At 39.2% G+C, this 15,728-nt stretch overlaps 1 protein-coding gene across 1 annotated transcript in view; it reads right to left on the bottom strand.

Moving 5' to 3' along the window:
* Nell1 (neural EGFL like 1) overlaps positions 1–15,728 on the bottom strand; it is an 827,697-nt gene that overhangs the window by 42,371 nt on the left and 769,598 nt on the right. The window lies entirely within an intron of this gene.

Here is a 15,728-nt window from a genome sequence, read left to right as displayed (position 1 = left end):
GTGTGTGTGTGTGTGTGTGTATAATTTTACACACACACACACACACACACACACACACACACACATACACATATACATACACACAAATTATAGAAGGAGGAAACTTGAAACTTGGTTAATGTAACCAACAGAGGATTATCTTTAAATACTGAGTGTTGATCAGGGTAGCAAAACAACATACTGTTCCTACAGAGTCCAGAGGGATAGATAAAATATCTAGAATTTTCTTACTCCCTTGACAGAGAAAGGACACATACCACTACCACCACCACCACCACCACCACCACCACCACCACCACCACCACCATGCAAGCTTATACCACATTATCCAAATGTATTTCACTGATAAAGGCTTTCTCTTGGGAAACTTTCAACATCTCGTGGATCTGTGCCTCTGGGGTATATAATCTGGGGATGATAACATGCTGATTTACTAGTATAGATATTTTTTTTAAAATCCCCCTTCTTCACTTACTTTTGATGAATGAAAGTCTCTTGAGCTTTGCTTATTTTCTCTGTGATCTGATTCTTCATAATCAGCAAATACCTGAATCACGCACATCATTTTAAGCCCAAAGGCTTACCCCTGGGCTAAAGTGGGAAGAATCTGCTTGCTAATTGTCATGCCAGCTCTGGATCCTTCTGACACAATTCCTCCTTGTAATTATTTATTGGAAGTTAGCAAGTACTGGGTAAAACCCTTCACCTCTTTCTCCTGGAGATATCTGAACTATGGTATATATGAACACAAATTTAATTAACACTGGAATATAAAGCATAATAAATGAATGTGCCTTGGGATTTCTTTCAAGGAGGTCTGTTGAAGGTATCAGCTCAGGGCCAGTCTGCTAGCAAGGGCCCATTACTTCTTTGTAGCCTGAGTTGTACACTGAGCTAAGGATGTAGCCTGAAATGACACTGTAACTTCTTTTTTTTTCTTTTTTTTATTAGATATTCTCTTCATTTACATTTCAAATGCTATCCCCAAAGCCCCTATACCCTCCTCCCACCCTGCTCCCCAACCCACCCACTCCTGCTTCCTGGCCCTGGCATTCCCCTGTACTGGGGCATATGATCTTCACAAGACTTAGAAAATGCACGAAAGTAACTTCTGAACAGCTGAGTAAAGAGAGAAAACGGCTGAATCTAAGAGCTCCTAAGACTCCACAGAACCTTCTTGGTCCTATTGTGAGTTTGAACAGGATGCAGTCCTTTTACATGATGCTCCAGTAGGCACCTACATGCCAGAACCTAATATTTCTGTGGCATCTTCAGACACTGCAGTTAGATTGCATGTGCATTCATATAAATCCCCTGAAATGAGTTCTTAATGCTTAATCTTGATTGTCACTTCCCAAATTTTATACATGGAAGCTGTGAGACAAACATTCCAAACATAAAAAAAAAAACCAAAAAGCAAAAAACAAAAACAAAGCAAGATAGGATAGGGTCTGAGTTTACACAGGGGAAAAGCTCACTTCAGGCTACTGCTAACTCAATGATTTCTAAATGCAAGGCAGTGGGAAGTACAAGGTGTAACCAGAAGATTGATTTTTGCAGAAATTACTTCCTCATGCTACAGTGAAAGACAAACCTTTCCATCAGGGCAGCAAGAAGTTCTGCCTCTGACATTTACAAATATCTCAGGAAAGTGGCCATGATCTCTGAGTAACGGCTGCCTTGCCGCCGAAGTATTTAGGGAGAGTGAGGATAGAAAGCTAAGGTGTCTCAAACAGCAAAGCAATCATTTGTCTCGCCCTGCCCATGAAAACCCTTGTTTAAATTTCCTTCCCTTTCACTTTCAAATTCAGAGGATAAATAATCTGAGCTTTAAAATAACCTCACACACCCCAGTGTGGTAACACATGCCTTTAATCCCAGCACTCAGTAGGCAAACAGGGGAATATGTATGTCTAAGGCCGGTCTGATCTCCACAGTGAGTTTCGGGACAGCCAAGGCAACATAGTAAGACCCTGTTTTGATCATGAAGATGATGATGGTGGTGGTGGTAGTGGAGGTGGTGGTGGTGATTCACTTCCACTTTAAATTCAATGGGAAATTTTAGAGTCTGGATAAACTATGTGCAAATACTTTGTTGATTTCTAAAATAAAATGATGTTAGTCTTAGGTTTTTAAAGCCTGAGAAGAGTCAAGTTGTCTACGGACAAAGTGACCTAGTAGGCATTAACCGTCAACTTGACTCAGTCTAGAGTCAGTCACCAGAGAAGAGGGTCTCAATTCAGAGACTGCTCAAATCATATTGGGTCTATCTTGATTATTAATTAGTACAGACAGTATCATCCCTGGGCACGCAGTCCTAGGCTGTATAAGAAAGCGACCTAAGAGAATCCCGAGAGTGAGCCAGCGAGTGTGCTACCAAGGAGCTTTCTTCTACTGGTTTTTGCCTCAGATTCATGCCCAACTCTTCTCGATGGTAGACCATTACCTGAAAGTATAAGCAATGAGGATCCTGTTCCTCCCCAAGTGGCTTCTGGGTAGAGTGTTTTATCCATGTGCCCGAATGTAAGCCAGGACAAATATGGACTTTCACAGCAGGGGGGGGATGCTCAGCTAAATTCTGCAACTCCCCCCTACCCCTCAGAACCCCAGAGAACCTCTGGCTTCCTCTGGAAATGAGAAAGTGACAACCTCCTTGCCCTGTAGCTCACTCCACACAGCAGATTCTTTGAGTCTGCAAAGAGTAACTATAGATCGTGCACAAATTCATGGTAGTAAGGCTGCATCTAGTCTCAGCAAAAGATGCATTAAAGCCAGAAATCCATTCTCTCTGCACCCTTGCTGCAAGTCTGGAGCACACATGGGCGTCATGCTTACAATGCTGGTTATCACTTCTGTGCATTAACAGCATTGCTCATTGCAGCCACCACAGGTCCAAATATAGAAGTCACTCTGAGGGGTTTCAGCCATGCTTGGTCTTTACAAATTTCAAATGATAGTTCCTCCCAAGATGAGCCACTACTGCCTTTGTCTGTGGAGACTTGCTTTTCCCAGTCAGCACTTTGCTGCTGGCAAACAAACAAGACAGATGCTGTGGGAATGGGGTCCCCATGTGTTTACTGTGGAATCTAACTTTCTTGCTGGAGGACTTCTTATGAATTATAGTAAGAATAGCTGGCTGTCAGCATGTCAGTCATCCTAAAGGAAACAGACACTTTATTTCCACTAGCAAGACCCGGGATTTTCTCTAAATCTCAGTTTAATCCAGCATAGATCTGAAAAGGTGAGAAAGGGGTAAAAACAACAACAACAACAACAAAAAAAAAAAAAACAAAAAAAAACCCAACCAACTGATGCTGCAGAATATTTGAGGCCAGAACTCATGGTATTTATATCCATGGGAGGTACACAAACTTACATTATTGTCCAGGGTGATTTGCTGAGCCTTGGTGAAAAATCTAGCTGTGTCTGAGTCTGCATCAGTCACAATATCATCATCATATCAATGAGCTCAGAATGAGATGGTTTACACAAAGACAATGCACTTTTCAATTCTCTGAATATTGTGAGAGAAAATCTGTGAAAATTATTTTAGTATTGTGGCAGATGCAGAGTTGAATGTAGCATGATTGCTAAAATCTCAAAGTTCACAGCTAAGAAAGAGTAACTATGTCCAGGATTTCTTCAATGCTCAACCAGTATCACCTTCTCTAGCTCCTCCTTCCCCCAGTGGCTCAGGGTCTTTGGACATATACAGTATACTACATCATGTTCTAACAAACATTCCCCTTTGCATTTGTCATTCAGATACCAATGTCCCAAGAATAGGGATAGTGAGAATTTCATTTAGGCTTACATTCATTCTTAGTAAGTAATGATAAACAATTGGGAAGTACTTAATCAATGTATGCATGAACAAGTAAATGAAACTTTTAACAATATCATGAATTAAAAGACTGAGCAGGTGCCACCATACAGATTGGGAATACTACACTACTGCTACTGTTTGTGAATTAGCAGACATGAGGCCAAGTCTTAAAACTGAGTGCAATGGGGCTAGTTTAAGGATCCTATATTATTGAACACTGACAAATACCATTTAGTTTCTGATTAATACCTTGTGTCCATTTCTAACCTTTAATGGTTTAAAAGAAATAAAGTAGGAAACAAAAAGAGCTACAAATAGTCTCAGTGAACATTCCTTCTGTATTAAGACTTTTATTGACATCAAAAGTATATGATAATTCAAGGATTTTCTTATGTTCTAAGTGATATGTTAAATATTTGGGCGGATGTATGATAGGGTGCATTTCTATTGAAAGCCCTTTGTAAATACATTATTCTTATGAAGTCATACTCTGTTAGTCTGAAACAGTTGTGGAGGAAAATGTCTGTAGTCAATAATGTTTCTCAGAGCATTTTCTGTCTTCATTCTTTCTTCCCTTCTGTCTCTTCTCCTCTTTCTCCTCCTTCTCCCCGCTCCTTGCCCTCCTTCTGTTCTTCCTTCTTCTACTGGAGACTTCACCCAGCGTCTTGTGCGCTCTACCACTGACTGTAGTTTTGATCTTTAAAATCTTTTATGAGAAGGACAAGTTTATATTTCATACTAACTATGTGAAGCTCATGGTATAGTTGTGACTCAGTATGCTAAAGAGCAGCTCTGAACCTGTGAGTCCCGACCTCTTTGAGGATTGCATATCAGATACTTATATTACAATTCATAACATTAGCAAAATTACAGTTGTGAAGTGGCAACAAAATAATTTTATGGTTGGAGGTCACCACATGAGGAGCTGCATTAAAGGGTCACAGCATCAGGATGGTCGAGAGGCACTGTGCTAGTACATCATGACTACTCCAAGAATTTGCAGCATGAGACTGAGTGGTGGAAAACTGGTTATTTTCCATTCAACAAAAGATTACTGGATGCCCACTTGGAGTTAAGCATAATAATATCTCTGCTTGAGAAGTAAGGGTTTCTGGTTTGCAGGAATAAAGCCTGGTAGAGAAAACTAGAATATTTAAAAAAAGAAAACCACACAGTTATAGCTATGTCTTTAGAGACATATGACTTACAATTCCTGCTTGCCAACATATTACTTTATTACTTAACTCTTACACGACTGTGTTTTCTGATTTGTAGGATGAAAATAATAAAGTAGAACTTCATACTGCTGCAGAACACAAAACTCTTAAAATATATGTTTTTATTCAATACTATCAGTAAAATTCTAGGATGATATCACTGTTAAAATATAGTAGACAAGAAAAGTGGATTCTCCAAATTAAAAGAAAGAACCCTAGGCCCCAAACTACAGGCAACAAAGAAGTGCTTACTTAGAGCAGGGAGGGGTCTTTCCCAGGGAAGATCTTACTAATTCATTATCTAATACCAAGTGCTCATCCCTGGAGACATACACGGAGGAACGTTGTGCAGATTGGGTGGGTTGTATTTATATATTTATTAATCCACCAATATATAACAACAAACATCATGAATTTGAGAGATAGAAAGGGAGTGGTGTTAAATGAAGGAATTGAAGATAGAACGGTAATTATATTACAAATTCAAAGAAGAAAAGTTAAAAGTATCAACTTGGAGTCAGGAAACTTGTTGGGAATAAAAAGTGTTTTCTGGATCTTAAATGTATTTTTTTTTATCTTGAGACAATAAAATTATAAAATATTGAATATATACTCAATAGAACCTAAGACATGAATCCTCTCACCAGTGCTATGTAAATTTAGGAAAGACTGCAACATCAAATTGCTGCAAGCATGGAAAACGAAAACTCAGTGGTTCTGTCAGTACTGGCACTGAACACAGGGCTCAGAGACCCTTCAACAGAACCAAAGTTTTCCAGCTACTTTACTGACTTCCTGTGGTTTGTCTTGAGTACTTTATTTGTAAGCAGGTATATCTACCCTCCTGATATAAGGAATGGTATTCCAATACAGCCTATAAATATGTCTCATGGTATCCTTAATGCATGTATTCACCTGTTCATTCAGGGCCACTGTTTGGAAACCTTAGGGGCCACATGTTGAAAATGGGAGAACCTTTGTCTCTCACTTCCAGCATTGCTACATGGCACAAGATTGTTTCTATAGATTTCAAACTGTGCTGTGATGTTTAGAAGAGTGGGAAGCCTTTTACAGCAGTGCATGCCTTTGATCCCAGACTCGGGAGTCTGAGGCAGGCACATCTATGTGCATTTGAGGCCAGTGGGACTGCATACCAATTTCCAGGACTACATTGAAAGATCCTGTCTCTAAACAAATCAAAGCAAACAAAGCACACCCCTGTGACAATTGATCCACCACACAGAATGGGACTATAACCCTGTTATACGCAGCCTTTCTCAACTGTTTTTAATATAGTCATTGATATATCGAAATGCTAGGCTTTTCATGGTAGAACTCATGCAGACTCACTCTCTAAAGGAAAGCAAGAAAAGCTCACATATACAACCAGCCCCAGGAGTAGATGGTTTGTGCTGAGAGTCAGAGGAAAACCAGAAAAGCTGCATGGTCAGATATACACTCGAGTCTGAGGTCTGGTCCACTTATTTCCTGGCTGCAATATTCTAAGATATTTATCTTTTTTCTGAGCTTCCATTTCCTTGGCTCTACTTCACAAAGCTGAGCGGGCACTTATAAAGAGGGTAATAATCATATCTCTAGAGGATTAGGTGTACCCTATCCCATTGAGGCCAGACAAGGTGGCTATCTGCTACAAATAGGGTAGGGGGATATCCAGGGGCAGACACCCTCTTAGAGTCAAAGAGAGAAGGAAGAACTTTGTGAGGAGGGATCTGGAGGGGAAAGCATTTGGGATATTAAATAAAATAATTAATCGATAAAAAGGGTGAACGAAAGCAAAAAAAGAGAGTGGTAATTATCATTCTCTAACTCATAACCCTCTTACCTCCTGAGGAGTTACTGTACATATTAAGGCATACTGATTACTAGGTCTCAATTATTTGTATAAAAATGGAAGAGCTCTGTGATATTTTACTTCAAAATCACACATGCCCACGTGCGCGCGCGCGCATACACGCGTATACACACACACACACACACACACACACACACACACACACACTTTCAGTGAATTCATTTTCTTTGTGGGAACTTCTCTCTTATCTTTCAAATAAAATAAAGATCAAAGCCCTTATAACTAACTGTTTATAAATCTTTGTCTAGCCTATCTACTCTATTTGAAATCCTCTTCTATTTTATTTGAAATTGCCTTTCAACAATTTTGGCCCTTGACTCAAATGATCAACTCGAAGTCTCAATGGAACTTTCTCTTGCTACCATATATAAAATTCCAACGTCCCCTATCAAGCTTCACCTACTCTCCCTGGCTCAAATGCATGTGTTTTGTCTTTTATGCCTATGCTCATCTAGCAAACTTTCATGTTGTGTGTGTACTTGTTTGCTTTTTCTTTATTCCCTGTCTAGCATGCAGAGACCTTGATGTAACTTGAGGACAGAATGGATCCTACAACCTAGAGGGCAGTAATGGACATTTGCTGAAGGAAAGGAAGAAGTGAAAAAGACAGAGGGGAGGACGGCCACAGGAAATTCATTTTTGCAATGGTGTCAGATGTTGCCTTCTACTAACTCATTTTCTCCAGATCTACTGCCAACATCACACTCTAGGGTCTTTGTAGTGGCTATTCCTGGTTGTCAACTTGACTATATTTGAAATGAACTACAATCCAGAATTGGAAGGCTCACCAGTGAACCTAATCTGGAGACTGGGAGATAGAAGTTTCTGATCTGGATCTTGGTATGGAGATCTTGAGACACAGTGGTGATTGAATCCAGAAGATTAAGACAGGGAGATCTCCGAGTCCAAAATCATCTGGGATTAAAGGTGTGGTGGCACACACCTTTAATCTGGGCTACACCTTCTGCTGGGGACCATATAAGGACATTGGAAGAAGGGAGTCTGGCTCTCGCTCTTTCGCCTTCTTGTGGTGTGGGACTCAGCAACTGCTAGATCCTTGGACTTCCATTCACAGCTACTACTGAACCATTGTTGGGATTTGGACTGCAGACTGTAAGTCATCAATAAATTCCTTTACTATATAGAGACTATCTGCAAGTTCTGTGACTCTAGAGAACCCTGACTAATACAGTCTTCTTCTCTCAGACCTGGATAAGTACAGTCATAGCTGGAGGGTGACTTTTCAGTGACTACCTTCTCTAATCCATATTGATAACACACTATTCTCAAAACCCATCCCCAGAGACATTTAACTCAAACAATAGCAGCTAATCAGGGATCTGAGTCAGCTTAGGTCAGTCATATATTCCAGGTTAATACATTAGTTCTTTCATTTGTATAAAAAGCAAAGATTTAATTGAAAAACATTTTTCGTCCACTGTTCTACTGGACGCTAGGACTCTATGAAGGTCCTTCCAGTCAAACAAGGTGACCACTTACTCATGAACCTTAAGTGACATAAAGAGCTGTTCATTCCTGCTGTATAGACATAGAGGGTATTACCACTGTGGACACCGAAGGTCTTATAAACTGAAATTTTGCTAAAATTCTGATTTGTGTTTCTTCTTGTGTCACAATGTTCTAGTAAATGACAAAGATCTTCCTTATACAAATTTACCTGCTCAAAGTAAGACTAAGTGATCTGAATTCTACTACCATTTGTCTGTAATGATCAAAGGTTTTTACTATAAAACTACTCTGTGTAGTGTTGATTTAAGTACATAAATTTTTACAACCAATTTAATTTCCTGCACATAATTGTGTCTAACTTAAAAGCCAAGCACCAGATTTAATTCAAGGAATCTTTTCTCATCTCTGAATTCTATAATTTCTAACAACTCTATTACTCCATTTAGCTCCAATATCAATTCAGTTTTATGATATGTTGTATTTCTTGAAATTGTTTTTATATCAAAGGGAGGAAAGTCTGAGCTTATTAATAATTCAGAATGTTTAAGGTCTCCTGACAAGTTCTTTCTGTTTACTACTTTATTTGAACTTCAGAATGCTTCCTGGATAATTTGAAGTTGGACACTTAAATGTGTGATTGTATTGCAGTGGCACAATATCTGAATGGTACTAGAATGTGGACTAAAGCAAGCTCTGTTTGAATCCACAGTTCACACTAATAGCCATATCCCATAGTCTCCAGCATGTTTCATTTTGTCACCTCCCATGGCGAAGACTCATTGCTAACCTAAAGGAGACTCAACACATTGTTATTGGTTTTCCTGGTAAAAGAGTTGAAAAGGGGAAGCAGAATTTAGAGTTTTGACTCTGGAAAATTAATTGCCTGTTGTAATGAAAATAAACCCTTCAGATGAAATTTCTACTTCTATAAATGGCTGACACAATTTCAATGCATAATAATAAATTACTAAAGAGAGGAAGATAAAGGAAAATTGGATTTACCTAAGAGAAATAGATAAAAGAAACTAAATACACTCCTACCTAGAAGTCGCATTTATCAGGCAGAACTTGAAAAAAAAATTAAGGACTTACACAATAAGAATACTCAGACGAACAATGAAATTATACCAGCCGAGGTAAAGTAACAAAATATGTGTACATCAGCTCGGCTGAAGGAAAGAACAAATCAAACTATTATATATGAGAAGTGATTTTCAAGCATGAGTGCTGTAACACTGAGTAAGATGCACAGTTGCTATAGCTGCCCATTTCAGGAGGACAAGAATATAAAGCCGGATCTAAGAATATCAAGTAGAGAGCCTGGGAAGGCGGGGCAAGCAGAGCTTGCTGGGAGAGAAATGGGAAGAGAAATACAACTCTGAAGTCCTAAAGAGAGACTACACCTCAAATATGCAGTGGAATGCTAATAAAGGAACTTGAGGAAACACCCCAAACTTAGGGAAGATCCCTAGACTAGATTAAATAAAGGTGGTAGTCTTTGCTGCTGGACAAGGAGAGAAATTATGCTTGCTTCTACCAGCTAGACTAAGGAAATGTTACACTCCAATGAATAAGGTTGAATAACATACAATAAAATACCTTCACCTAAAGTGAAGGTGGAGGATGACCACCTTCACTGTTTGAGTGCTGAGTTTTTACATCACTTCTTGTTCTTGTTTTCTAGCTGCAAGCATCACTTTCTCTGTACTTAGCTCTTTTTCTCTAAAAGAGTTTGCCTCACAGAAGTGGAAGAGCACAGGGACAGTAGATAGTGTGGGATCAATATTATCAGCTATTATTTGCAGAATTTAGGCTTATTTCACATTTCAGTTAAAGCCATCATCCTATTAGCATGGCTACACACAAGAAACTCTTCATTAAGTAATTTCTAGAGGCCTTGCGTTAACATTTTTCAAACCAATAAAAAAGATTAGTTATGACTAACAGTATTGACACAAATCTAGGATTTCAACCTAACTTCTCTTAATTTATTAAGTGTGATAAAAATAACATCACCAAAAATATAATATAAATTAATATCATTAAGCCACAGCTACCAAAGAAGAGATTCTTGGGATAATGATATCTATCTGTATTTTGTTAAGCTTCTCAGGATTATCCAGGGGACCAAACTTTGGGACAAAGCTGTTGTTCCTTTTTCTAGTGATTTGTCTAGATAGCGACATGTAGCAAGTTCTAGCCAGTGAGAGATGAGAGGAACATGGATGACTATGGCATAAGAAGCAGTGTTGACTTTCATGGAATACTAAGAGAATTATGACATATTTACTCTGTTTCAACAGCTGAATGAAGGCCATGATGTCTAGAGGCACAACCATCTTGTACCATGGGAGAAAGCCTAATAAAAGCTGACATACAGAATTACCTCTTTGATACCACTGAACTGCTGACTCAAACCTTGAGCTATATATTGTAAAATTTCATGACATCAAAGTCAATTAAAGACTATAATTTCTTACAATTATTTATTTCCATTTAATGGGATAAGAAAACAAATCAGAACCAGATCAGATTATTTGCATAACTAGGTTTATCCTCTGAGTCTGTTCCCACTTTTTCTGATCCCCAAATTTCATAAGCCACTGTCCCTCTTTATACTCCATGCTGCCTCTCAATCAAACTGTAGATCTAAATGTGGCTGTATTTTGCTTTTCTCTGTATGTTACATTTAACACTGAGTGTGATGACTATTTATCCTCAACTTCTCTGGATTTAGAATCACCTTGGAGACAAATTCTGCACATGCCTGGAAGGGAGTTTCTAGATTGTGTTAATTGAGGTAGGGAGAGCCACACAAAATGTTGGCAGCACCACCCACGGCTTGTGCTAGGTTGAATAGAAAGTAGAAAGGGAAAGCTAGCTGAGGAATAACCTCCTCTCTCTCTCTCTCTCTCTCTCTCTCTCTCTCTCTCTCTCTCTCTCTCTCTCTCTCTCTTTCTCTCTGTCTCTGTGCCTCTTTCTTTCTCTCTCTGTCTCTGTGCCTCTTTCTTTCTCTCTCTGTCTCTGTCTCTGTCTGTCTGTCTGTCTCTCTGTCTGTCTCTCTCTCTCTCTCTCTCTCTCTCTCTCTCTCTCTCTCTCTCTGCCTCTCTCTCTCTCTGTCTCTCTTGGCTTCCTGACTGTAGGAGATACATTGCAAGCAGCTGCCTCACACCCCTGCCCCATGCCTTTCCCACCATGATAGAGTGTACCCTTAAACTATGGATAAAAAACAAACAAACAAAGGAACAAAAACAAAACCAAACAAACAACCTTTCCTCCCTAAGTAGCTGACATGAAGAATTTTGTTAAAGTACTGATAAAAGTCTGTCTGAATTTCTTAATGAACTTCAGAATCCTTGGATGAGACGATAGTGAACCTGTCCTGGAGGGTTCTTTATTTTCTTACTCAAGGGGAGGGATATAACCTCTCTTTTAATATATTCAGGCAAGATGCTAAACCTATCCCTTTAAGGACAAGTTCACATTTTTTACTTTGATTATTCTAATAGCTTGTATTATTCATCTTGGTGGTATTTATGCAGACATGATAAATAAGATAATTTACCTCCAAACAAAACAGAGAACCGTCAGATCCCCCTTGAAAAATGAAGAATTTAAGTCAGGAGTTTTAGAAAGCAATGCTGTGTATCTGTCACCAGTGGGTGATGCCCAGAGAAAAATCCTTTTATGTTGTTCACTACTGGACAAGCTGCCATCATAGTGAAAAAGTTATTTTTAGGGAAAAAAAAAAGATAAAGGGTTCTATTTGTCAAAACCAAAAAAAGTTTTATAATTTGTGATTCTGAAAGAATGAAATAAAAGTGTCTTTTTCTCTTTGGTGAGTTGGAAGAAATTGAGAAAACTAAAGTCACTCTTGAAACAGTCTGAAGGACTCTCATGCTGGGGTGCAGCTATGCAGAATTTCAGGAGTCTGTGCTTTAAATGTCTTTGCAAGAGTGATACAGCTCGAAAGGATTGAGAACTAAGGTTGGACACAACTCATCATAGGGGCTAGACCAGAACCAAGTAACTTCAAGAGTACTCTGAGGCAGTGTGTTACTTCCTCTTGGATCCACTTAACCGCACACCTTGAGAAACACTAAAGGCATCTGCAAGGGGCAGGTTCCTGAGAGATTAGGCTACAGGAAATGGGGTAGAACAGAGATGAGTGAGTACTTTTGGTGATAGGTCTGTAGAAAACAGCTCCATTCAAGTACCAGAGTTAGCCACTGTCATATACATGGAGCAGGTAGGATACAGTCCAGGAAATGTCACCAGAAATGTTGAGTGCCAAGTGGATCCCACAACAATCGAAGGTTCACCAGTTAGATTTTGCTGTTACAGAGTTCTTTATATCCATTATTACAAAAATAACACCACATAGTGTAGAATGCATGAAATATATTTTCATCAAACATACTCCTTTTTTTTTTCAAACTGAACCCACTTACCAACCATTTACAAGGAAGAAAATTAAGGACCACCACCACCAACAACAACACTAATTGGCCTAAGACTGGCTAGCTTGATGTACCATTTAATAGCAGTTTAAAGAGTAGTAGAATAAAAGAGCCTGACACATTAAGGTGTAAGAGGAGAGATTCTTTGTCACTTTTACACACAAGGACATCTATCTCCAAACACATTCCAAGTGATTTTGCTAACAAATGTTGATAAATATAAATAAGCAAAAGAAGAAACCTGTCTGTTAAGTCCTTCAGGATTTACTTTTAGTCCTCAAGGTGAGACTGAGGAGTGCTGGTCACTGTCCTATTCTGTGGACTATGTTTTTCTGTGGATATTATTTTTCCATAAGAAAAATAGGTAGGTTTATCTAGTGGCATACACCCCTTGTCCTTTACTGTGCAATGTTGTTTAATTTTTTTTTCCCACTATTTTTCTCCTGTGAAATCAGAAGTGACTATGCATGTGGCCTCTACCATTGAGAACCTCACTGAGTTTGAAGGGAGGCTCACATTGTTACATATTCTTCCTTGGGAGACCCTTTAGGCCAAGAATACTGAAAGAAACTATAGGCCTGCTAAGAAGCCTTCCAGAGCTGGCTCTGCAGAAAGGTAGCTGCTCATTCCCTCTTTAAACTGAACCAAATTGCAGGTGCCAATTTTCTGCTCACAGTCCCCAGATAAGGCTCTACCTTTGAAATCAAAGTCAGATCACAGGGTCCCTAAACCACTCTTTTGGATGAGGCCTGTCATGAAAGGAGGGCAGGCCATCAGGTCCATCTTGGCAGATACTGTCTGAACCCACAGTCAGTGTGTTCTCTCATCCTGGATCTATGTGGATCTAATCCCCAAGGGAATTAAACACTGCTGAACTCAAGTTCTCCCTCCCGATGTAAATGTCAAGGATTACCCCAATAGACTTGTTAAGTTGTTACCTTGCATAAGGGGCTGGCTCACAACCCCTCAACCCTTTGCAAAGAACTAGGGTAGCTGAGGAATGCTGAGAGCAGGAGAAATAGTGTTCCCCAAAGAAGAAAGGTTGGTTATCCAATATCAAATGGCCTTCCCTGAAAATATTCATACAAGTAGCATTATACAGGTAACATTATTATACAACATTATACAAGTAACATTACACAGCCCAGGTAGGTTGTATTTATATATTTGGAAATATTCAGGTCAGAAATTTGAAACTGAGTAGGGATGGGTGTATAGGAGGGTTTGTGGCAACGATGTAGAACTTTATGCATTCAAAAATAAATGGAACAAATTTTCAAATATAACGTTACGAAGGCTCAGAGACAAAACTATAGACGGCCAAGTGAGCTCTTGGAGCCTAGCTGAGGGCTTCTCCGTCCACTCTCAGGGAGTATTTGCCATGGCCTAAAGTGTTACATGGAACTTAATGACATAAGAGAAAGATGGCAGGCAATCAGAACCTGGCCGTGAGATGATGATTTATAGAGCAAGCCCTGTGCCCCCACTGTGCTCTCACTCTCCATCTCTGTAGCATTCTGCACCACTTCCCTCCGTGATTCCCTGGCTTGTACCACAGAGAGACTTTCACAGTGAAGCAGAAGCATAGCACGCAAGGAACATCTCTGTGGGCTCCATGATGGCCCTTGTGTAAGGATAGCTAAAGCCTTATTTAAAAAAAAACAAAACTGTAGAGAGATAATCCCGAATGAGTTCTGTTGGCATGGATTGGGAAGGTATCATTTCCAAAGATGTCATTTGGTTGCTGGATCCTTAAGTTCTAATTTCCCTGTCACATTGTGGAAGTGTGAAGAACCTGAAGATATTGTAGAGAATCTGTGTTCTTACGAGAAACCAATATTCAAAATAGGAAGGAGAGAGATAAGAAGGAGATATACGGGGGCGGTGCAGGGACACAGGGAGACGGAGACAGAACAAGAGAGAAACAGAGACAGAGAAACAGAGACAGATACAGAGACAAAGACAGAAACAAACAGACATACAGAGAGAGAGAGAGAGAGAGAGAGAGAGAGAGAGAATGAGAGAGGCACAGAGAAACAGAGACAGAGCAAGACAGAAATAGAGAAACAGAGACATAAAGAGAGACAAAGGCAGACAGAAAGACACACACACACACACACACACACACACACACAGATCTGACAACCCTCAACTTGACTGCAATATATCAATAGTAGTTGAGGAGAAACACGTCTCCTTTAAATGATATCTGAACCTCCACTGTGGAACTCATACATTTCACTCTTCTTTGGCAAGTTTAAACATATAATAAAGATTGTGATCTTTGCCCTGGATTTAACAAGGAAAATAAACTTGAAAACATTTTGGGTCTAACCCTCTTCTGTTATAGCAGTTTGTAAAATGTGGCTTTATTACAAGTCATTTTATGTAATAAATGTACATAAAGGTTTAAGTAAAAAGTCATGCCAAATAATTTAATTAACAATTTAATTTGGTAATGCTAATTAAATTTTATCGTGTAGACTAATAAAACTGATATCTCTAATGTATTACCTTTAAAATTTGCAAAATGATGGAACCTAATTAATTGATTCAGAACAGCCCACTTTTAATCCATATATTATTTTCTGTGCTATCCAATTGTCATCGTCAGAACAATCATTTACAATAAAAACCATTTGTAATGAATATTTCACTAAAATTAATATTTTAGCAAAGACTTATGTCCTTATTTCAGATTATTTTATTCAGATGACTTTAACCCAAGATCACTGTGTTCGTGTCCTGTGGCCACGGGTACAGGAAGGCATCACTATCCATGCCTTCAACATTTGCACACTCACTGAAGGCATCACTATCCATGCCTTCAACATTTGCACACTCACTGAGGGCATCGCTATCCATGCCTTCAACATTTGCAC

This window comes from Mus pahari, chromosome 1 (assembly GCF_900095145.1).
Source record: "Mus pahari chromosome 1, PAHARI_EIJ_v1.1, whole genome shotgun sequence".
NCBI classification, from domain to species: Eukaryota; Metazoa; Chordata; class Mammalia; order Rodentia; family Muridae; genus Mus; species Mus pahari.
Note: the sequence above shows the minus strand (reverse complement) of the source record. Positions and strands in the feature narration are given on the sequence as shown.